This window comes from Rattus norvegicus, chromosome 7 (assembly GCF_036323735.1).
Source record: "Rattus norvegicus strain BN/NHsdMcwi chromosome 7, GRCr8, whole genome shotgun sequence".
NCBI lineage: Eukaryota > Metazoa > Chordata > Mammalia > Rodentia > Muridae > Rattus > Rattus norvegicus.
In genome coordinates, this window is record NC_086025.1 from 129,664,311 (window position 1) to 129,687,995 (window position 23,685).

The window sequence follows — 23,685 nt, forward strand, 5'->3', positions numbered from 1 at the left end:
TCTGCAACCTTTTAGCACAGGTCCTTATGTTGTGGCAACCCTCCCCCAACCATAAAATTATTTTCACTGCAACTTTGTAACTGAGTTCAATTTTGAGACTGCCTTGAACCGTGATGTAAATATCTGATGTGTGGGATGTCTGATACGCAACCCCTGTGAAAGGTCGGTCATTCCCCCAAAGGGGTCGTGACCCACAGATTGACAACCTCTCGCTTAGATGAAGAGCTACCAGCAACCAGCAGTTAATGATGGCTGAATGAGAGAAAGTCGAGTCTCCTCCCTCCCTCAAAAGGTTATCCGATCCCAGCGGTCAGCCATACACGCGCACATATGAACAACATTAGGTAGACACCGAGGGTGGTACTTATACTTGTATATGTGTGTGTAAAAACATTAAAGAAGTCACAAGTTGGGGGAGTAAGGAACTTGAGAGGAGTTGAAGGTAGAGGGGTGGGGTGGAAGTTATGTAAATAACAATATTCGTGTGTGAAACTCTCAAACAATTAGGTAAATGAAAAAAAAATAAAATTGAAGTTTAAAGAAGTTCATATATTACCTGATTCTGAATACCGCCAGAGGACAGCAGCCTAGGTCAAGGAAAATCTGAGGTACCGGTACAGATGTTGGGGCTGGCATGCTATCTAACAGACCCACAGAAGTACCCAGGATGACATAGTTTGGGGTATAATCTCTCTGTAGGTGGAGACCACACAATGATCCTGTTCCTTCCAGGTCTCCCATCTAGAAGTAAATTTTTCTGGTGTCAGGCGATTAAACTTCCACAGCGAAAGCACATTCTAACATCTCAGATTCTAGGAGACTCCCCTCCAGCCGCACCGAGTGCCTCTGGGAAGGTGGGAAGCCAGGAAGGGGTGGCTAGCGTTGACTGCTTTGGGGGTCTGCAAACAGCGGCGACGGTCGCCCCGTCTCCTCCATGCCAAGTCGAGCGCTTGGCTGGACCCCACTCTCACCTCTGGGATTCCTTTAATGGAAACTGTCCGGCAAAGCCGGCTGGGTAATTTTTAGACTCGTGACTCTCACTCTTGCTTCTGAAACTGCCTGACAGGCCTATGGGCTGTCTGTGTTAAGGAGTTTTTCTCTCTCTGAAGTAGAAGGGAATAGGATGCCAGGCAGGGATTTTCTAAGAACAGAATTTGATTAGTAAGAGATTTGGAGTCTGCTGATTGAAGCTAACCTTTCATGTTATCTGTGTGTGTGTGTGTGTGTGTGTGTGTGTGTGTGTGTGTGTGTGTGTGTGTGTGTGTGTGAAAGAGAGAGAGAGAGAGAGAGAGAGAGAGAGAGATACAAACAGCACTGACCTGTCAGGTATGGAAGTGAACATTACTAAACCCCTCCGCCCCCCCACTACACCCACGCAAACACCAGTCAGTACAAACTCATCAAACAGGACAAGTTTTCCCGGGTATTAAATGAGTCTCCTTGAAGCCTAACACGTTCTTGAGGATGAAAACCAGAAACATCAGCAAAACTCATCACGATTCTCACCTCCCCTGGGCTGTGCTGGGGAAATAAAAACTTGCCCAAATTCTCACTTTCGTATTTGAGCACTGTCTTTCTTAGTTAGGGTTTTACTGCTGTGAACGGACACCATGATCAATGCAAGATTTATAAGGGACAACATTTCATTGGGGCTGGCTTACAGGTTTAGAGGTTCAGTCCATCATCATCAAGGCATCCAGGCAGCCATGGTGCAGGAGGAGCTGAGAGTTCTACATCTTCACCCAAAGGAAGCCAGGAACAGACTGTGCATCCTCAGGCAGCTAGGAGGAAGGAGGGTCTCCAAGACCACCCCACAGGGACACACTTCCTCCAACAAGGCCACACCTTCTAATAGTGCCACTCCTGGGCCAAGCATATACAAACCACCACAAGTACCAAGCGAAGATGGAGTTTTAAAAATGTTGAAAAGATCAGATCTTCAGTGACCTGCGACAGGACTACAGAAAAGCTATTTGGATTGGACCACGAATTTTCTTTCTTCCCCGAGAGAAACACACACTGGATGGAGACTCTAGGACAAACGTAGAAGAAATTCCACCACCTAAACATAGGCCAGAGACTCACTTCCTCCTCCTCGTTTTCTTTCATTGTCTCTTCCTCCACCTCTACCCCCGAGACATCCTTCTGGTTTGATGCTGAAGATTTTAGATTGTTTTTAACCTACTTTTTTTTTTCCCCATGGAGTACCAGTCTATAAGGGTAGTGAAGGACAGAAATGTTTTTCCAAGCTGTTAGTTTTGGGGACATGGTACAGAGTTCGAACCTCAGTTCTCATGGAAGAGCTGTGTACACTGCTTGTATTTATAATCCCAGAACTGGGGGTGGGGCGGGGGTAGGTGGATCCCCAGATCTCCCCACCCATCCAATCTGATTGAACTTGTGAGTTCCAGGTTCAGTGGGAGAATCTGTCTCAAAATCTAAAGTGGAAAAGAGATGGAGGAGAACAGCCAAGGCTGACCTTTGGCCTCCACAGGCATGTAAGTGAGCATGAGCACACATGTGCACACCTGTGCACACACAGACCACATGCATATGCAAAAACAAATGTCAGTTCCTCACTAATAAAAAAAATACAGGGTTCATGTGAAGTGCATCTTTACAAAAGGATGCAAACATTGAAGCGTTAAACTGTTCTCAGCAGCAATGATCACCACATTTTGGGATTCGCTGTAGGTTTTCCAGAATTCTGCTGTGGAGACATTGCTGCCTCACGAAGGCACCCCCTCAGGACATCTCTGCCCAACAAAAGGGGACTTGGAATGAAAAGGTATACGCTCAAGAGAATGAGATTCATACAGGTCATTAAGAGATGATTTTTTTTTTCCTTCGTGTGTATTTTTAGGTTTGTCTTCTGCTTTGCGACCGTCTCACATAGGCTGCCTAGGATGACCTTGAACTTGACCTTGATCCTTCTGCCTCTACCTTCCAAGTGACGACATCACACATGGGATCACCGTGCTCGGCTTTGATCCCAGCACTCAGGAGGCAGAGGCAGGTGGATCTCTGTGAGTTTGAGGCCTACAGAGTAAGTTCCAGGATAGCCCAGAGCTACACAGAGAAACCCTGTCTCGAAAGAGCAAAGCAAACAAATTATATATGGTTTTCTACCCTGAGTTCTGACAACAAGCCCGAATCTACAAGATCACCGCTAATGCCTGGCTAACTGCTCAGGAATGGGTACCCGAACTGTCACTGCTGATGCTCCGATGCTTGACCGAGAGATTGACAGATAGAGAGAGGCCTGAGCTGAGGCTTCTCAGTGGGAGTAACCCATGATTGGTCAGTAGAGGTAGGAAGTTCAGATTGGACTTAACGAACACGGAGACACACAAATCATAATTTCCCTGAAGGATAAGCAATTATAAGCATTAAGGCCCTTGCCCGTCCTCGTAATTCAGAACTTGGGAGACACTAAGACAGAAAGATGGTGAGTGTGAGACCAGTCTGGGCTACCATGGAGAGAGAGTCTTTGATTCCAAGGAAGTGAAAATCGTCAGGGGGTGGGTGCCTGCTCAGTTACTCCAGAGCCCCCTGCATGAGCACAAGGACTCAATTCAGGTCCCCAGTGCCCAGGTAACAGCCTGACAGCTTGCCTGTGACCCCAGCATTGGGTACAGGATTTCGGGGGGAGAGAGAGAGGAGATCAGTGTATCCCTGGGGCTCTGGCCAGACAGTCTAGCAGAAATAGAAAATTCTAGGCTCAGTGAGAGTCACTGACTCAAAAGATGGCCCAAAGAGATAAAGTGGGTCACACCAGTGAGAAAAGACACTTGCCACCAAAGCCTAATGCCCGGGACCCACATCGCAGGGGACAACCAACTCCCACAAGCCATCTCTGACACACACACACACGCGCGCGCGCGCACACACACACACACACACACACACACACACACACACAGACTACAGTTTAATAAGGCATCATACAATGTTAACCTAACTATAATCACTACACCTCGATATTTAAAATAGTTAGAAACCACGTCTCTCAGCATTCCTGATCCTCACCAAAGCCTCGTTTGCACTGGTCTTGAGGCAGGGTTTATTATGATCCCTGGGACATTTTAGCACAGCACCAGAGGAAACTACCTCATAAGATGACTCCACGCTGCGTTATGTATCAGGACAGGGATTTGCCAATCACCCTGTTCTGGCTTTTTTAAGTCACCCGGAACCTGTTTAAGCAGCAAGGCCATCCCATAGAAGATGTTAACATACCATATTAGCATGGGATATTTGCATGACAGAGAGAAAACTAACACAGACATCCAGGAGGACATCAGAAATACACATGTTCACATACACGTGTATGCATGTATGGACGGAAGTAAAGATGAGGAAGAGACATGATAGGACTTGAACTTCGTGTCTTAGACTGCGGTGGGGGTGCTACTTACACTAGGGGCAGGACTAACATGCTTACTTAGTACTAGGTGAGGGGCAGGACTAACATGCTTACTTAGTACTAGGTGAGGGGCAGGACTTAGATGCTTACTTAGTACTGGGTGAGGGGCAGGACTAACATGCTTACTTAGTACTAGGTGAGGGGCAGGACTTAGATGCTTACTTAGTACTAGGTGAGGGGCAGGACTTAGATGCTTACTTAGTACTGGGTGAGGGGCAGGACTAACATGCTTACTTAGTACTAGGTGAGGGGCAGGACTAACATGCTTACTTAGTACTAGGTGAGGGGCAGGACTAACATGCTTACTTAGTACTAGGTGAGGGGCAGGACTAACATGCTTACTTAGTACTAGGTGAGGGGCAGGCTAGCTCAGTTACAGGGAGTACAGGTGGTTGCGAGCTGCCTGGTAATGGAACCTGGGTCCTCTGGAGGAGCAGCCAGTGCTCTTAACTGCTGAACCATCTCTCCAGCTCCTGTTTTGTTGTTATTATGAAGAAATAATAATAAAACAATAACAACAACAACAACAACAACAATAATAACAACAACAACAGTATCTTAGCTCAACACCTGGAGTCAACCCTAAGAGTTAACGAAGTTGAGGAAGTGTTCACAAGCCAAACAAAGGACAGCCAGCAGCACCACTGCAGACACTGGAGATGCAAATTAAAACCACAAGAGGCAACCTCACGCGCCTTTAGGACCACCCTCATCGAAACTCAAGAGAAACATTGTTGAGGGTGTGGAGAAAGAGTGTCCTTGTACACTGTAGGTGGAAATTTACATTGAGAATCCTAAAAAAAAATAAAAATAGAATCACCATATGACCCAACAATCCCTCTTCTGGGCACACACCCAAAGGAATGAAGTCACCACTTCTTGAGGACATCTGCACTCACATGTTCGGCGCAGCGCTATCCTGATAGCCGAGACTATCCTGATAGCCGAGACGTCAAAACACGGGAACTGTCCACGGACAGCTGGATGCGGAAAGAGTAACACACACATATGCACACACAGACACACAGACACACCCACAGACACCAGAGAGACACACGAGTAGACACACAAACATACACACACATGTACCCTCGCAAACACACATATACAGACACATAGACACTCAGAGACACACAGACACATCCGCAGACACGCAGACGCACACAGAAAAACAGACACACACAGAAAAACAGACACATACACACAGACACAGAAAAACATACACACACATACAGAGACACACAGAAAAACAGAGACACAGAACCAGACAGACAGACAGACAGACAGACAGACACACACACACACACACACACACAAATAGTCTTATTCTTCCCAGCCATCTCTCCCCACAACTAACTGAGGCTGTTTGCACACCGGAAGAGTCCCAGATCTGCACTTACACTCTAGTGATCTGCATCTTTATGCAAACACGGGTCCGTATTTCAGAGGGCCTCAGACAGACTAACAAGTTAACCACAACTTACTTATGTAATCTCCTAACTCGTTACTGTTACTTAGGTTACTACCTATAACACCGTACTTTTAGTTGGGTTATCTTGTCTAAATGCAAAGTCATCACTTTCATGTCATATCTGTTGTCACATGTCACTGGGTAAATAAAACAAGAAAAAGAAAAATCAGAGAGAGCCAAGTTCCGGAGCCATTTCCCATAGGACCTGATGATTTTGAACCCAGAAGAGAGGGACACTTTGTAATCTCAGCACAGGAAGGCAAGGCAGAGGACTGGTACAAATCCAGCTTGTCTACACAGTGAGTTCTAGCCCAGCCAGAACTACATAGGGAGACAAGACAAAACAAGCAGCAAAAAAAAAAAAAAAAGCCAAACTCACAAACAGCAGGACACAGCACCAAGGGATGCTACAACTTCTAGATTCCTAGGACACTGCACTCACAACGCACATACCCACACACGGATACACAATACACGTAATTAAACAACAAGATCAAAGCTTAAAAAAAAAATCAGGGGTTGGGGATTTAGCTCAGTGGTAGAGCGCTTGCCTAGCAAGCGCAAGGCCCTGGGTTCGGTCCCCAGCTCCGAAAAAAAAGAAAAGAAAAAGAAAAAAAAATCAAAGCGGGGCTGGAGAGATGGCTCAGAGGTTAAGAACACTGACTGCTCTTCCAGAGGTCCTGAGTTCAATTCCCAGCAACCACATGGTGGCTCACAACCATCTGTGATGGGATCTGGTGTGTCTGAAGAAAAACCAGTATGTATATAAAAAAAAAAATCGAAGACCTAGGAGAGGCAAGATGGCTCAGAAAATTAACGAACCTACCACAAGCCTGATGGCTTTGATCCCCTACATGACAGAAGGAGAGAAATTATTCTCAAAACTTGTCCTCTGGACCTCACACACACACACACACGGTGGCACCACAGCTGGCATTGCCTGTGCACACACGCGCGCGCTCTAAATGTAAACAAAACAAGACCCTAATATTAGGCTGCATACAGTACTTCCACTAAAAGCTTAATGCTGACAATTGAAATCTTGGGAGACAGAGTGGAAGAAAAATGCTCTTCTGTAGCGAGAGAGCGAGAGCCGGCAGAGCGCAGAGCAGGCCGTTCCTCTTGTCTAAGAACCCAGAACAGTCCACGCCAATGGCTGTACCTGCACTGGCAGCACGTATCCTTGGTTCTCTCCGGCCTTCTTGGCTTCTGCTCCGCACTCTCAGAATGCCTGACCCACCCTGTAACCTGTGCGCACGGCACTCTCAGAATGCCTGACCCGCCCTGTAACCTGTGCACACGGCACTCTCAGAACGCCTTACGCACCGTGTAACCTGTGCAGCGCTTCTCTCCTTCCTGAGATACTTGCCCTGGTCTTTACAATCCCCTGACGCCATGTTTGACCAGCTGGCTCTACCATGAAAGACGCATCCATATGAGGTCAGGTTAGATTCTCTTGTCTCAGCTTCCCCATCGCGGAAATGGTCCCCGCTCGCACAGTCAATGTCTTAGTTGGGGATACTGTTGCTGTGATAAGGCACCAAGACCAAAACCAACTCTGAGTGTTTTTTTTTTCTTAAACACAATCTCAATTGTTCGATTTTACCAATGACGATCGGGGCCTCATGCTGGGGTGAAAGCCTGCTAGCTCAGAGAGGCACGGAAAGCACCCAGCTCACCTTCCTCCACAGCTGATGTCCCAGAAGCAATTCCACTCTCAGGCTGTCTCAAAAAAAAAAAAAAAGTCTCTCAAAGTGAACGTCCCTCCCTTCTACTTCCTGTGGGTCTCTCTATTCATCCGCCCGAGTCCCTCTTACTCTCTATGGTTTTCCTATGTCCACGTCCTGTGAACTGGTTGCTTGCTCTTGACCCACGGTTGTCTTTAATCCTGTTTACAGTATGTAAGCAGAAAGCTCTGGGATTGAAGGTATGTGCTAAGGCTGAGGCACACGACAAATAAAACTGGGTTTTCCTAGTAAGTAACAATCTCAGGGTTCATAGTATGATCAAACATCCTGCAACATCTGGGAGGAAAAAGGTTTCCGAATACATTCCCTGATCGCACTCCATCAAGAAGGGAAGTCACGACAGGAGCTCAAGACAGGAACCTGGAAGCAGGAAGTGAAAAAGCCGTGGGGACCTGCCGCTTCCTGGCTCGCTCTCCCCTGCTTCCTGGATCTGCTTTCTTATGTGGTAGCATCACAGGGGGCGGGACCCTCCAACATCAATCACTAATCAAGGAAATGCTTGAGCCGGGTGGTAGTTTGGATGCGTTTGGCCCAGGGAGTGGCAGTACTAGGAGGTACCGCCACCTTGGAGTAGGTTTGGGCTTTGAGGCTCCTTTTCTCAGACTCCACCCAACGTGGAATGGGAGCGTCCTCCTGACTGCCTGAGGGGAGCCCCTACGGCTGCCTTTAGAAGAAGACGTAGAACGCTCAGCTCGTCCAGCACCATGGCTGCCTGCACGCCGCCATGCTTCCAGCCATGATGGTAACGGACTGAACCTCTGAACCTGTAAGCCAGCCCCAATTAAACGTCTCCTTTATAAAAGTTGCCTTGGTCACGGTGTTTCTAAACTGCAACGGAAACCTTAACTAAGACAAGCTGGGTGGCGGCGGCATGGGCCTTTAATCACAGAACCCAACAAGTATAGGTAGGTGGATCTCCGTGAGTTCAAAGCCAGCATGGTCTCTAGCAATAGTTTCAGAACAGCCAAGGCTACATACACAGTGAGACTCTGTCTGGAAAAACTGGGGGGTCGGGGGGGGGAGAAGAAGAAAATAAAAGAGAAAACTGAAAACTCTTAAAAGATTTACCTATAGGCCAATGTTATGAAGGCCTCTTCTTAATTCAGACGCCTCCTCCTGGATGACTACAGCTGTGCAGGCTGACAGAAACGGCTGGGCACGGTCATAAATCCCGTGGTTTAGACATGCATCACAGTTGACAGGGCCTGCATGGTTCTGGCTAAACCGACTCTTTCCTCGCCAAGGCAAACAGGAGCCCTTCAGCCTTCCTCCTCTTAGCCTCGAGACCTCTCAGCCTGCCTCTCGCTGCCTGCCTGCCGCCTGCCTCCCCGGTTTTGGCCAGTGGTCCCGCCCCCTTCGCCCTAAGGGCAGGAGTAATTCTGTGACTGCCTCTCCAGCACATTCCAAACTCTCCCATCTGGGTGTAAGGTTTCCTCTCACCAGTACCTTTCAGACCTCCTTTCCCTCGCCTTCCATTTCAGAATAGAATTCCTTGGCTAAACTGGGATTTACGTGAAATACGTGGGATCTCCCTTCTACAAACTCTACTTGTTCATGATGTCCCTCAGCACAAAACATGGTTTTGGTTTTTTTTTTTTTTTTTTTTTATCCGTAGGAAGAGGGAAGGGAGGAGACCAGATCTATCAGCTCCTTCCGGCTTAGAAATTTCCATAAATTCTTTAAGTCTCTAGCTACTTGCTAGGCCCATCTACTCCTCGGTTTCCCAGAGCCACAGCAGACTGGAAGCTGAGCACATCACATGACTTCCAACCTGGGTATCACTTTAATTTTTTTTCTTTTCTTTTTTTCGGAGCTGGGGGCCGAACCCAGGGCCTTGTGCTTGCTAGGCAAGCGCTCTACCACTGAGCTAAATCCCCAACCCCCTGGGTATCACTTTAAAGCGACTTGTTGGATCAGTCACCAACGCCACCGCCTCCCAGTTTCCCTTCGTTCATGGCCCATCCTTTCCCTCCCTCCCTTACAGTTCACAGCCCCAACTCCGCGACGCCACCTTCTCCCCACTTCCGCCACCTTCTCCCCACTTCCGGAACCCTCTGCTCTCCCAACTGCAGGATTCTTCTGGAAAACATTTTCTCTCTCTCTCTCTCTCTCTCTCTCTCTCTCTCTCTCTCTCTCTCTCCCCCCCCCTATGTGTACAGAGCGATTTCTGGATCCTAAGTGTAAATCGCTCAGAGCCCCCTTCCCGACCCTTCCCCCCACCTCACCCCCTACCGGGGTGCTGGAACTCCACACTCCAGCTCCCAGGCCAGACGGCCCCTACTAGATCCTGTCCGTACCCTTCCGACTTCCCATCCCGCCTGTGCAAACTAAAATAGTGCTGTGCTTTCTTTTCTTTTTAAAAAGGTTTATTTATTCAGTTTATGCGAGTACACTGCCGCTGTCTTCGGACACACCAGAAGAGGGCATCGGATTCCATTACAGACGGTTGTGAGCCATGATGCGGTTGCTGGGAATTGAACTCAGGACCTCTGGAAGGATTTATTCAAACCTGCTGTGCAGATTACTTACAGGCTTGGGTCAAGGTCTCTGATATTTTAATAATGATGGGGATTTTTTTGTTTGTTTTTGAGGTTTCTTTTTTAAAAAGTTGTTTTGTTGTTGTTTGTTTTTTCGATTTCAGTTTTATGGGGGAAGTGGTATCCAGGTAACACTGATAGCCTAGAAGACACTTCTTAACACTTGAGATGATGGAGGTCTTTTTTTTTCTTTTCTTTTTTTCAGAGCTGGGGACCGAACCCAGGGCCTTGCGCTTGCTAGGCAAGCACTCTACCACTAAATCCCCAACCCCAACGGAGGTCTTTTTAAAAGCGAAGTCTGCAGATCCACAGAGATCCTCACCCATACAATTTCTCCAGAGGAGAGACATGAAAAGCCGAGAGGTGAGTAGCAGACAGCCCTGTTCACCTTCACGAACCTGCACACAATTCCCTTATGGCTGAATCTGGATGGGGAAGGCAGGAAAATACATCGGAAAGCACAGCTCAGAGGAGGTATTTTCATCACAGTCTGACGCTGCACTGGAATGCTTTAGATTCTCCGTGTGGTTTCTAAAAGTCCAGAGAAGGAAGCGTATCCAGCTGCCTGTCTCGACTGGGGAGGAGTTCTGCCCATCAGGAGATACTTGGCAAAGTCTGGAGACATTTCTAGTAACACATGAGAGGTCACTGTAGACCTCCGGTAGGCCCGGCTGGCACAGCACTTAATCTGCACAGCAAAGAAAGGAGATCTGGCTCAAAATGGCAGCCTGGTGATGAGGTGGCAACCCAGTGGTAAAGAAGGCTGATCAAGAACACACACACCGGCAGCCTCTGCGGGCATAGCGTCTAGCCACTGAATTATACAACAGACTATCTCTCCACTCAGCCATCCTATGCACGGGTTCCAGTAACTGTTGCATTCTATGATCATTCCAATCCCCCTACAGGATCACCCAAGGCTGTGCTTTCAATATGCCCTTATGATATCTATGAATTAATATCCGTATCACACTGATTTCTCTGAGATACAAAGTCCGAAAAGTCAAGTCAACATATAACTTTGGAGTAAGAAAACAGATGCTACTGTAAAATGGTGAAAAAGAAGAAGAAGAAGGAGGAGGAGGAGGAGGAGGAGGAGGAGGAGGGGGTTGGGGATTTAGCTCAGTGGTAGAGCGCTTGCCTAGCGAGCCCAAGGCCCTGGGTTCGGTCCCCAGCTCCGAAAAAAAGAAAAAAGAAAAAAAAAAAGGAGGAGGAGGAGGAAGAAGAGGAGGAGGAAGAGGGGGAGAGGGGGAGGAGGAGGAGGGGAGAGGAGGAGGAGGAGGGGAAGAAGAAGATCAACATTTGGAGTTTAATGAGCAGGGAGTCCTTTGGTGTGACTACTAATACAAGTAAAATTCTCATTGACTGAGAGCTGATTTCTAGAATTACTACAAAGGCAAGGAGTCAAAAGCAACTTTGAACACTTTAAAGAAAAGCATTATTCTCTGCATATGTGTGTTTAGTTACATCGATATTTGTGATCAAGGACCAACCTTGTACTAAATTAGGTGGGCAGTGATTATGCTGTATTTAATCCCTAGTTGAGCTGACAGTTAATTCCTAACGAAATGCCCTAGGAAAACTCAAATGTAGAGGGGTTAAAAGCACCATAACGTGGTGTATGAAAATTAAACTGTAACAAAGATATCTTTAAGTCCTTCAATTTGAAAAGAGAAGAAAGTCCCAAGGACACTTTGTCATCCAGAGATCACCTTGACGGTGCAGAAATTGAACAATTCCTTTTTTCTATCCGAGTCTCTGGGGGTTGAGTGAACTCTCAAGCTCTCTCCCAGTTCTCATATCCTCTGACTGATCTGTCTGCTTACAGGTCAACGTTACCTAAGCAGAGGAACCTATGGATACGTCACATCAGCTGTCTCAGGACCAGTAGCTATCAATCCAGATGGGCATAAGAACGAGCTGGAAAATGTAAAAAAGAAAATCTGACCTGAAGAGTGACCTCATACACCATGGGTCTAGGATGGGATCCAACTATGCGTATTTTAAATGCTCTCCAAAGGATTCCAATAGGGTGCCAGCCTTAAGATCTACAGACTGAGAGTAAAGGCAAGATCAAATGCAGCTCGTGTGTCCAGGCAGGCTAGACAGATTAACAACACAGCGCCGGCTCACAGAACTGGAGAACGCTGGTCTTACTCAGGTCCCTCCAATCAGCAAAAGGAACAAGCTAATCTCTAGGGTTTTGTTTGGTTTGAAATAGGGTCTCGGGGCTGGGGATTTAGCTCAGTGGTAGAGCGCTTACCTAGGAAGCGCAAGGCCCTGGGTTCGGTCCCCAGCTCCGAAAAAAAGAACCAAAAAAAAAAAAAAAAGAAAAGAAATAGGGTCTCACCGTGTAGCCTTTGGCTGGTTTAGAACCCACTTTGTAGACAAGCCTTTACAGAGATCCTCCTGCTTCTGCTTCTAGAGTTCTGAGACTAAAGGCAAGCGCTACCACACACACCGACATTTTTTTTTAAGGAGCGCTGAAAATCCGTATGTAAAGCGACATCCTAATTTTTATCCAGCAATTAACTCCAAATAATCTTAAAAGAAAAGACGTAACGTACACAAAATATATCCACAAGCTTACCCAGAGCTGCTTACCAATCTGCAATCACAGCATGAACGATGACCACTTAATGCTCATTTTCCTCAGCCCCACCCTCTCCTATATGCACCGCCCTCTCCCATCAGCCCCGCCCTCTCCCATCAGCCCCACCCCTCCCATCAGCCCCGCCCTCTCCCATCAGCCCCTTTCTTCCACACCTCAGACCACAGCCTATCCCGTTCCTTTTCCTTTCCAGTCTCCTTCGTCATTGCAAGAGATGGAAACTGATATCTTCATGTGATCCTGGCTGTCTCACTGAAAGGGCCTCCCAGCCTGGGAAAATACAGGCCACAAGTAGTAACCTGAGGCTAGGGACCCATGATGTCAGCAACTGGATGGTTAGTAAACTCGAAGGGAAAAGTCAATCAAGCTCACAGCGTCACATCGCTAAGATTTCACCAGGCAACAGGTAGACATCCTCGTTTAATCTGATGCTCGGGTTCTGCGCTTTGCTTTGCGTCTAAACGACCACAGAATCACCCGGCATGGTTTTGTTTGCTTGGGTTTTTGCTTTCTTTTCATTCCCCAGCCTGATCTGTCTCAATCTTTGGAGGTAAGAATCTGTAAACTAGCAGATTTCCAAAGACACAGGTTGAGCCTGCTGTGTAGCCAGGCTGAGAAACGCTTAAAACAAACAAACAAACAAACAAACAAACAAACAAACAAACCCTTCTCCAAGTCTGCGCTTGGCAGTGAACTTGGGCAGTGTTGTCCTGAATAGCGTCTACTTGTTCAAAGAATCCCCAGCTGCTTCTCACTGTTTCTGCACAACTCCTGATGAGGTCTCAACCCAGGCGGCGCCTGAGTTGCCCAGCGGTTATGGCAACCTCTCTGGAAGTGAGTCTCTCACTTCACCAACCTCACTCCCCAGTGCCACCCTGGCTTCTATGTATCTGAACTCCTCTGCCATTAATAACTGGTTTGAAACCCGTTATCACCAGAAAACCGATAACCAAGCCATTAAATCCTACACATGAACTGTCTGAGTAACCTCACATCATCCACAATCTTAATGAACTCTCTGGGATAACTTCAACAACCACCATGGGCGTCGTTCTCATTTAATAAGTGGGGAGGGAAATTCTAAATTCTCAGAGGCAATCAACAATTTGCCCCAAGTTCCGAAAGCAAGCCTTACCAACTCTATCCTACGACTCACCAGGAGTGAAAATGCGTGGTAAAAAGGAAGGTGGTCACTGATCACTTCTAAGAGGCAGAAAAATATCATCCTGACCGGGCTGTCACGAATTTCAGTTGGCATTCTACTTTGGAAGCCACATAGCCATTGAAGCAGAAAGAAAAAATACCTTGGGGGGGGGGGGGATGGGGGTGGAGTTGCAAAAGAATCCAGGCTATTTCTAAGCAAGCGGGGAACTCACTGGAGAGTGAGGGCCTTACAAAAGGCGGACTGTTTAAAAAAAACAAAACAAAACAAAACAAAACAGGATACAATGTAACACTCATGGAGGTGCCCAGACCCAGCTAAGGGAGCAGCGTTTACCAGGCGGCTAAGCTGACTCCCTAGCTCCTAAACATGCTGCCATCTTCCTTCCACATCTGTAGACACATCAAGGGACTCCCCAGCCCTCAATTCCTGATTCTCAACAATCCACTTGATGGATCTGCACCTTTGGGGATGCAGACAAAAGGACAAGCAACAACGGCCGGACACTGCTCAAAAGTAGAGACCAAGGTAAGAGAGAAAAGTGGGGCAGAAAGACAGCAGTGTTTCAAACTTAAGGGAAGAGGACCAACTGTGGAATAGGGAAAGGAGATGATCAGCCCTTCCGTAAGGGGTTGGGTGAGCTACCTTGCCAACGTCACAGCCCAGCAAGAATTTATTAAGCAATCCCTGTATCCCTGGCATTAGAGGAGAAGAAAGGTCAGCATGGTAGCAAATGCCAGGCCTCTTAGGTCCACTGCTTCCTCATTGTAAGCCTCAGTCCATGAAGCAAGGTAAAAGAAAAATCTACAGAAGCAGCAAAGTTTAAAGACTCAAAAGTACCTTTAAATCTATTTACAAACCTGCCGACTTACAGGCAGCCAGGGTCCAGTAAGCACCATTTCTCCCGAAAATTCCCCCCTAATTATTCCCACGGACAATTCTTTCTCCTCATTAAGCTTCCTCTTGCCACCCCTCACACAACCCCTCCTAATGGGGTCCCCTATCTCAAGCACCCTCCGGGTTCACATGACTCTGTCTCATTTCTTCGCAACCTCGAACACCTGGCATTTCTGTTTGCGTTCATCCATAGTCTGTTTCCTGTTGAAATGGACATAGCACGGGAGCCGGAACCTGATCTGATTAGTCGCTGCCTGCTACGAAGCATCCCCTCATTATCCAACACCTGTTCTTTAAAAAAAAAAAAAAGCCCTATTAAGATCAAAACCTCAATCAAACTAGGCCGCGTTTCCGTGGCTTTCGGCCATACACAGAGAACTAAGTAACTCAACAGCGGAGTCAATTAAGTCATTTTAAGGCAGAGGTTAGGCAGTCATACCAGACCCGTGGCGGGACTTGCCAGTTTCCTATAGGGTGAGTTATTTGACAATTAGGCCAGCCAGCTCAGGTTTTATTTCCGTTGTCCTCTGACGTCAGAAAAAGCACGAGTTGCAGCACTGTTTCTTGTATCAAGGTGACAAATTACAGCCTTGCTCGCCCTGCGTTCTGCAAACCATACAATTATCCCCCCCCCCGTATTCTTTTTAAGTTAAAAAAAAAAAACACGCCACGCGGAGGTGTCAAACCTTGGAAACACATACCGTTTTCTAGCGTTGGATCCTTTGCTCTCTTCCACGTACAACAAACGTTTATTGTCTACGCGATCCACCAAGCCAGTGTGTTTCCCACCGATGGGAAGAGGCTAGAGAGAGCTCGGGTCCACGCCGCAGAGCGAGACACAAAGGGCTGGAGTAAGCACCACCTTCCTCGGCCCGAGGCAGCTTGTGAAAGGCAGTTCGCGCCGTGACGCGCTTACCGCGAAATTCCTTTTGCCGCCATATGCACTCGTGTCTAGTGCGAGCACAGTTGAGCTGAAACGCGGCGGCGGGCGATGCACCAGGAACCGCGCGCGGTTCGCGAGGGTGAGAAGCAGCTCCGTACCCCGAGCCGGGTTGGCGCGGAGGGTGGGGTGGGGTGAAAGGAAGGCGGGCTGCAGGAGATCTCGGCGCGCTTTTCTCCCCGCGTGGAGCCGACCAGTTTAAAATCCTTTTGCCGCAACGTTTGGGGCCAGGTGCGGGGGAGGGGAGATCAGGGCGCAAGGGTCCTGCGCAAGCAGTGGCCTTTTGTTCTCCCGCCCCACCGGACCCGGGCTCTCCTAAAGGAAGTAGCCTATCGCTGGCTCTTCATTCCGGAGAGGAAAGTGAGTCACTGCCAGCATCCTCCCACTAATTGGAGCGGACACAGGGGCCGAACCCGCGGAGGGGCAGCCAACGTGCACGTGTTTACGGCACTGAGGAGCCAGTCGCCGAAGCTCCGCTGCCCCGCCAGTCCCAAGATGCAGACTGATTCACACTCCTCGGTGTACCTACTGCCCCTCACAGCGCAAGCCTGGTCCCTAACCTTCGAAAATGGAACCGGATCTGGTGCCACACTTCGCCACCATAAAACCAGGTCCGCAAAGTAAGGCACGGTACGCAAAGGTGGAAATCTGGGGTCCCTGCTGTTGTGTGAGAATCGCGGCTCGCGTTCGGGCAGACCACACCAGGCCAGCACAGTTCCACGGGAGAGAGATTTATTTGTGGGAAAAGGACAAAAGGGAGCGACGACGGGAAAAGGGGGTGGGGGGGCGAAGGTCAGGAAGGGTCTGCCTTTAATTTGGGCAGTGACGCAACCACTCGCAGGTAAGGGTGGGAGGTGGGCCGGGTGGACTCTGGGAATGTATGGAAATTGCCATGGCAACAGATGCGCGGGTCCCCGTCGCCTATGGGTGACCCCACCGTCATCTCTGGGTTAGTAGTGATCCGCAACCGTAAAGCCGGTTCCTGAAGCCAACACCTGCGTTCAGGGAAGGGCACCGGACTCTGCCTTCTAGAAAGGCGCCGCCGCGCTCTGCCCGGGTCCTCCAGACATGGAGGCTGGCTGAGTTCCCTCCTTCCCTTCCTGTTCAAACTCCCCTTCCCTCCAAACCGCCGCTCCCTCTGCCCTCCAAACGCACCTTACCTCGAGAAATAAAGGGAAAGGCGCCGCCAAAGTGTCCGCCCTTCCAGGCCGTCCCCGGCAGTTAGATGTCCTCTTGGTGTCAAGGTCTGCCTAGGGAAAGGTGGCCCCTGGTCTGTAAGACTGGGCGGGGAGGATCCGCGTGGCGGGTTTCCGAGGAAGGTAAAAGGCCGGGTTACCGGCGACCTTCAGGCAGAGTGGCGTGGCCGCGCTCTCCTCCCCCTCCGTCTTCTCCACCCCCTCCTCCTCCTCCTCCTCCCCCCCAGGACTGGTTGGTTGCATCAGAGTTTCCCCCCACCCGCACTCTGCCCGCCAGCCTCGCACTTACATCCACACGCCCGGCGCGGAGGGGCTCCAGCCTGATTCATTGGCTACCGCCGGGCGCGTCGCCCTTTCTCTTCTGCAGTTTGGGGACGGGAGAGCGGCCTTTCAGACCATCGTCCCTCCCTGCCCGCGCGCCCGCCGAGCCGAGCTGCGTGCGGCGGAGCGGTGCGGGTCACATGCCGCTGATCGCCGCGCCTTCTTGCCCCTCTCCCACCGGGGCTGCCGGACCGCACGGAGACCGCGGCTGCCTGACACCGAGCATCCAGGAAGGGCAGTGCGAGCGGCTGCGCGAGCAAGGCGCTGATGCTGGCCCGAGCATACGGAGGCTGCGCGGCGCCCCGCACCTGCCTGCGCCCTCCCGGGGCCTCAGCTGGGGTCACAGCTGCCGCACCCGCACCCTCGGGGTTGGAGGTGGAGCGGCTCCCTCGCCCGGGCGGTGGCAGGGGGGCCGTCTCTTGGGGTACGCCAGGGCCTCAGCGAACGGAGTTGCATTATGGGAAGGGAGCAGCGTGACGGTAGCCCCGCGACCCCGAGACGGTGGCGTACTACGGGACGCGGGGACACCTTTGGAAACTTAGTGTCTCGAGCTCGCAGGCTAAGGCGCCTCCCGTCTCCCACCGCGACACCTGCGGTCCCCCCAGAGCAGCTCTAGGGACCCCTTGTGACTCGGAGTGTGACAATAACCCAAGGGGTCTGCACCAATAGCCCTGCTGTCCCGGCCACGTGACTCTACCCTTGCTGGGCCTGGAAAGGGAACAGGCTGAAAGCCGCGTCAGCCTCGGTTCCTCCTCCTGCCCCACTCTTTGTCTGAGGTGCAGCCCCTTAACTGACTGGCTGGCACAGTCGCTTCTTCTTAAAATGGCGACAGGAAATCCCACCTGCACGCCAGCCAATGAGACCGCCGCCACCATGAAGTCTGCCGCGTGGAAGCCTGAGCCCCTCTCAACAGGATGGCTCCTCTTATGGGTCCGGTCAGAGATCCATCAGCCTGACCATTAATAAATTTTAACCAGGAAGCTTTTATTCAGACAGGCGCCGAGGCAGCACCCAGACACCTCAGCCAGGGGTTTATAAAGGCAAAGATTACAAAGTTACAATTTGTTCTCTTGCACGCTTGTTTACAGAAGCAGAAGCAGCAGTAAAAATAAATGAATAAATAAAATAACCCTTAGCGGCCCTTAACATTTTGAGGTCTAATTTTACCTTATAGTACTGTTAAGCACAGAGATTTTAAACATGAAGTTAACCATCAACATGTTAGCCGTCGCAGTTCCATCTTCGTTCCATCAAAACAAGAAATGGCGGTTGAGTCATAATTCAAAAATGACTCTACCTGGAGCCTTTGAGAGGCTGAGTAATGCTGTTCTGCAGTGGCTACAGATTCTCAGTCTCCACTGGAAAAGTGAAGGGACCACCAAGGTGTAAGCTTTTTAGTGGCTAATATTCTTTTCTCGCTCCCTTCCAATGGTCGTAAATGGTCGTGGTTAGTTAAACACTGGCTTCCAAAGAAACAAGTGGGAGGTGTGTTCTTGGACGTGCCTGAAAACCGGAAGGTCATTGCAAACTGAAGGGCAGCCTCGCCCAATACGGGACAGTTTCTTCCTCAAATACAGTCTTTTTCCTGGGCTGCTTTGGTCCTGTTGCCCTTTCAAGTGCAAAACTTATCACAGCAACATTCTGCAAGTTTACACCAAAAGTCCTTTCTTCTTGCATTTCTTCCTAAAGGAAGTCGAAATTAGCGATTTTGTTAGGATTCTAAGTTACTTACTTATTGAGCCACAGCTGGCTGAACGGTGTGCGTCTTTAAAGGAAGATGGGTACTCAGAGAACAGGACCCCAAGACATTTAATTTAGCTCGGGTGGAACTTAACTCGCCAGCTCTGGTACACAGAACTGGTTACTCGGGGCTGTTTGAGGTGAATGAAATAGGGACCCTGCTTGTCCTACTCAGCAGCTTCTCTGCTACGCTTGTCATATATTTTCACATTTAATCCTCCTCACGTTTCAGTTGGGTATTAATTATCCTTTCTATAAACAAGAAAACAGGTTCAAGGAGGAGGGAACATTGACCACATCGGCAGAGGAGGGGAACGGATTCCCACTCCGATCTGATTTAAAGTCCACGAGCAGTCTTTAGAAGCACAGAGCTCTCAGACGTGGGTCTTCACCCCTTCCCCTGGGGGTTTTAGTTGACATCTGCCACTGAGGGGACAACAAGCATCAATGTCACTCTGCTTCATAGAAAGACTGTCAGAGAGACATCCTGGGAAGAAGGCAGAGGCAGTGTTTTAGAAGTGCCTGGTAGCTTCCAGGACTGTTTGTAGGGGGAAACTTCCTTTCTGAAGTCCCCTCAACAAGTCAGCCTGTAAACCCAACTGCTGTAGTCTTCCTGGGATGTTTGAATAATGCCCTGATGTTTCCCCACTCACCGAGTGCTCACTAAGAGACCAGCAGAGGGTTAGCATTTTACACAGTTTCCTGTTTAATCCCCAGAACATCCTGAACAAAACGTGCTGCTTCAATCTCTTACTGAAGGGTTAAAGGCTCTATCCCCAAACCTTAAACCCAGAGAGCTGGAGCTGAGAGCTCCCTGGATCCTGGGATACCATTGTTTAACTAGGAAGTGGGAAGGGTCCAAACCACTGTGTTTGAGATGAGAGCCTCTGTTTCCAGTCTTTCTTAGGCTCTAGTGGATCATTTTGCCCTGTGTTAGACTCAAGGGCACCACAGGCAGTACTGTTAGGATGTGACTTATTTACCAACCATTCCCAAGTGAGCATGCTGTCCAAAACGGTACTACTAAAGTAGTTAGGATAAAATGGCCAAGTTTACCAAGCTATCCTAAGGGAGTCCGATAGAAGAGAACCTGAGGAATAGACTTGAACTCACTGGATCACAAAAAGACTTTCCGATCAAGACACTGGTAGCACGGACCCTAAGGACAATAAATACACCAGACCTCATGGGAAGGGAAAGCTCTGTAAGAGGAAGGACATCACCATTTGGACGAAGAGGTTATAAAATGGGAAACAATCTTGATCAATGACACATTCGAGAGAGAGTTAATATGTAACATATATAAAGAATGGGGAAAAAAAACCCTAGGCATCAAGAAAACAAATAACGGGGCTGGGGATTTAGCTCAGTGGTAGAGCGCTTACCTAGGAAGCGCAAGGCCCTGGGTTCGGTCCCCAGCTCCGAAAAAAAGAACCAAAAAAAAAAAAGAAAACAAATAATCCAATTAAAAATGGAGTGCAAAACTAAACAGAGACGTTCTCAAGAGACAAAACACAGATGGCTGAGTAACACTTAAAGAAATTGTTCAGCATCCTTAGTTATCAAGGAAATGCAAATTAAGACTACTGCTGCTTTGCTCATAATAGCCTAGACGGCCCTCAACAGATGAGTGGATAATGGAACTGATACATTGACACAATGAGATTTTAAAAAACAAATAAAGTCATGAATTCTCAGATAAATGGGTAAAGCTAGATAACCCAGACAATTGTATTCTCACATACCGGATGTTAGTTTTTGAGCCTTTGATAGGCATACCGCTGTTCATGTGTATCCACAGAGGTTAGGCGTGTTAAGTAAAGGACTAGGAGAAAGGGAAGGGTCTTCCCAGGAAGGGGAAATAGAATGTATCCTTATGGAGAGAGTGGAACAGGAGGATTTAAATGGGGAGGGGGAGGAAAGAGAAGGGTAAGGGGTGGGATACAGGGAAGTTCAACTAACACTAAGGGTCATATGGAGTCCTATTCCTTGACTAGGAGAATCATATTTTCTTGCCTAATGAATTCTTTATACTTTCCTGGATCTCATCTATACAAGACTTTTTTTTTTTTTTTGACAATCGAAATTAGCGAGACAACCATAGCAAAGTGTAAAATTTCAGGGAAAGAGGTTCCCCTATTGTCACAGCCATTTTTCAGCAGATCCCTGTGTGACCTAGTTCCCCCAGCCCCCGCCCTGCCACACCCTTGGGTTGATAACAGAAAGCAGTATGTGGGCATGGGGATAAATACTTTCTCCCCCTAGATTTGTAAGAGGCTCTGGCAGTCAATCATCAGCCCCCACTGACCCTTGACGGAATTTAAATTACCATTCCTTCGCAAGCCACTGAAGTCTCTGGATTGGTCCTGGATCAGCTCTGTAAAATAACGCATCTGTTAGAGGAGATCACTTGTGGCCATGTGGTAAGTAATATGGTCTCCCAACAGTTGAAATTCACAAGTGATGCATCCTGGAAGTGTCATGTCTAGTGATGCCCCACTCTGCTGGTCACTGTGAACACAGCTCCCTAGTTCCTTGCAAAATGGAGCAGTGGGAGGCATCTGGAGATCACATGGCTGACTCCGTGTCTACTGAGTGCACCAGTTAGCGTGATAGGTGTGCAACCAATGGCCTGGGCTGCTATTTTGTACAGTTGGCAGAAATAAGCAGAGGCGATGCATTTCCCACCCCGGAACGTGTCAGCACAAAGCCTTTTATTATGTTTGCCCCACGGTGAAAAAGCTGTTATATTGTCATTTCCGTTTAAATTCCTCCCACTGTGACAAGGAGAGCGGGGTGATTAGAGAATATCTAGGTCTCCCCTTCAACTTGAAAGCTTCTGTTTAGGGAGAGAAAGCAGGTTTGGGGTGTACGACGGTGCTCGAACACTAGAAGTGGTTACTAAGTGAACACGCCGTGCTAGCGCCCTTACAGATGCTGCCTTTGTGAATTTACACAACTGTTTTTGTGAGAGAGCAAATGTAAATATGGACTCTGGGCTCTCGTTTCCCCCAAGTTGGCTTTTGTTGTTGTTGTTGTTGTTTGTTTGTTTGTTTGTTGAAATAAGGTTTCTCTGTGTAGCCCTAGTGCTCCTGGAACTTGCTCTCTAGACCAGGCTGGCCTCAAACTCAGAAATCTGCCTGCCTCTGCCTCCTGATTGATAAGATTAAAGGTGTGCGCCAACCCCGAGGTCCTCCAAATTGCTGCTTGGCCCGGCCTTGTGTCATCCCTGTGAGCTTCTGAAAGTTACTTCATTTCTCTGTGTCTTGGTTTTCTCATATTTAGAAAGGAAATAATATTAGCTCCCCTGTTAGTTGACTTCTGTGGCTGTGATAGAATCCCTGAGCAAAGCAAGCTAAAGGAAGGAAGATTGGCTTTGGTTCATGTTTTCAGGAGGTGAGTCATAGATGTACAAGGTAACATACATACATACGTATGTCTCAGTAGCTCAGGGCGTGTGCTCAGTACTTAATAAACAATAATTCTTTTTTTCCTCAGAGTGATTTTATTGCTTCTGTACACAACAGCACTTATGCCCCAAGAGCAGAGTCTGTGGACGACTCATGTTTCCAATTGGGTGGTAGCGTCCACTTAGTCTTCTAGTATGGGGCCAACCGGTGAATTTTACTATCAGAATCAGGCAGAATTTAGCATCCTTATTCTTTCTGTTCCTCTCAAGGTGCTTTCTTAATCAAATCGTAGAGATCCTCAGGGAGATCAGGGGCAAGGCCTTTGGAGTTAAGGATTCCCAAGGTTTTATTTCCAGTCACAAAAGGGAACTGAGCCACACCATGTGAGTCCCTCAGGATCACACGTATCTGGGAGGGAGTCAGGCTTTTCTTGGCCAATTTGTAAATCAGTTCCTTTGTGTCGTCAGACAACTTCAGCCACATGGGGACAATACAGCGGTAGGGTATCGCCGACTGGGACAGACCCTTTCTGGGAGCTTTTCATGGCGGAGGCTAAATTAATTCTTATTCAATGATGATTTGGCAAAATGTACAAGAAGCTTTGGTGGTAGGCAAATCTCTTCTAGGTTTCTGGATCCTGGAAATGGTGGATAGACACATTCTCAACTGCTCAGAGGTTAAGAAGGCAGGTTTTGGGATGAACCAAATGAAGGTAAAGATATCCTTCCAGTGCCAGATTAAGAAATGTATAAATGACAGTCAAATGAAATACTCAGGTGCCTGGCTATGGGGGAGTCCCACATCTTCCGGAAGCTCCTAGAAACGCTCTGAGGGACAGGATGGCAGCGTGTTTTTCTTAGTTCTAAACCCACTCCTACCCACCGGGTTGAGATCCCGAGGGTAATGGGGAACAGAGAAAGCATCTTCATCTAAGACCAGGGAAGCGAAAGCCACCTCCAGGAAGCTGGGGAAAGACACCCAGAAAGGTCGCTATGCGATTAAAAAAAAAAAAATCTTGAAATCCAACAAGCCAGCAGTATCTGGAAGCAGTCACAAAGATACAGCCTGGGTTTCTCAGGGCAGGAAGCTCGGGGACCTCTCAGAGAACTGGAGGTATGCTTCCGGCATCGGTGCTGTGTGATGGGTGACAGTCTCACCCATGAACACACAAAAGACAGAAGGAAAGAACCTCTAGGGAACAGGAGACCAGCCCTGACCCAGGGGCC

The 23,685-nt window shown here is 48.5% G+C and overlaps 1 protein-coding gene and 1 pseudogene across 6 annotated transcripts in view; both read right to left on the reverse strand.

Annotated features, from left to right (window-relative positions):
- Slc38a1 (solute carrier family 38, member 1) overlaps nt 1-17,417 on the reverse strand; it is a 69,314-nt gene extending 51,897 nt beyond the window's left edge. Inside the window, exons 1-2 of one of the 6 annotated variants that reach the window (XM_063262935.1) lie at nt 17,278-17,416; nt 16,953-17,042 (exon numbers count right to left, since the gene is read on the reverse strand). The gene's annotated coding sequence lies outside the window, so the exon portion shown is untranslated. 6 annotated transcript variants of the gene reach the window in all.
- Nucleotides 17,418-22,579: 5,162 nt separating this feature from the next.
- LOC108351543 (40S ribosomal protein S13 pseudogene) lies at nt 22,580-23,587 on the reverse strand (annotated as a pseudogene).
- Nucleotides 23,588-23,685: the final 98 nt, after the last annotated feature.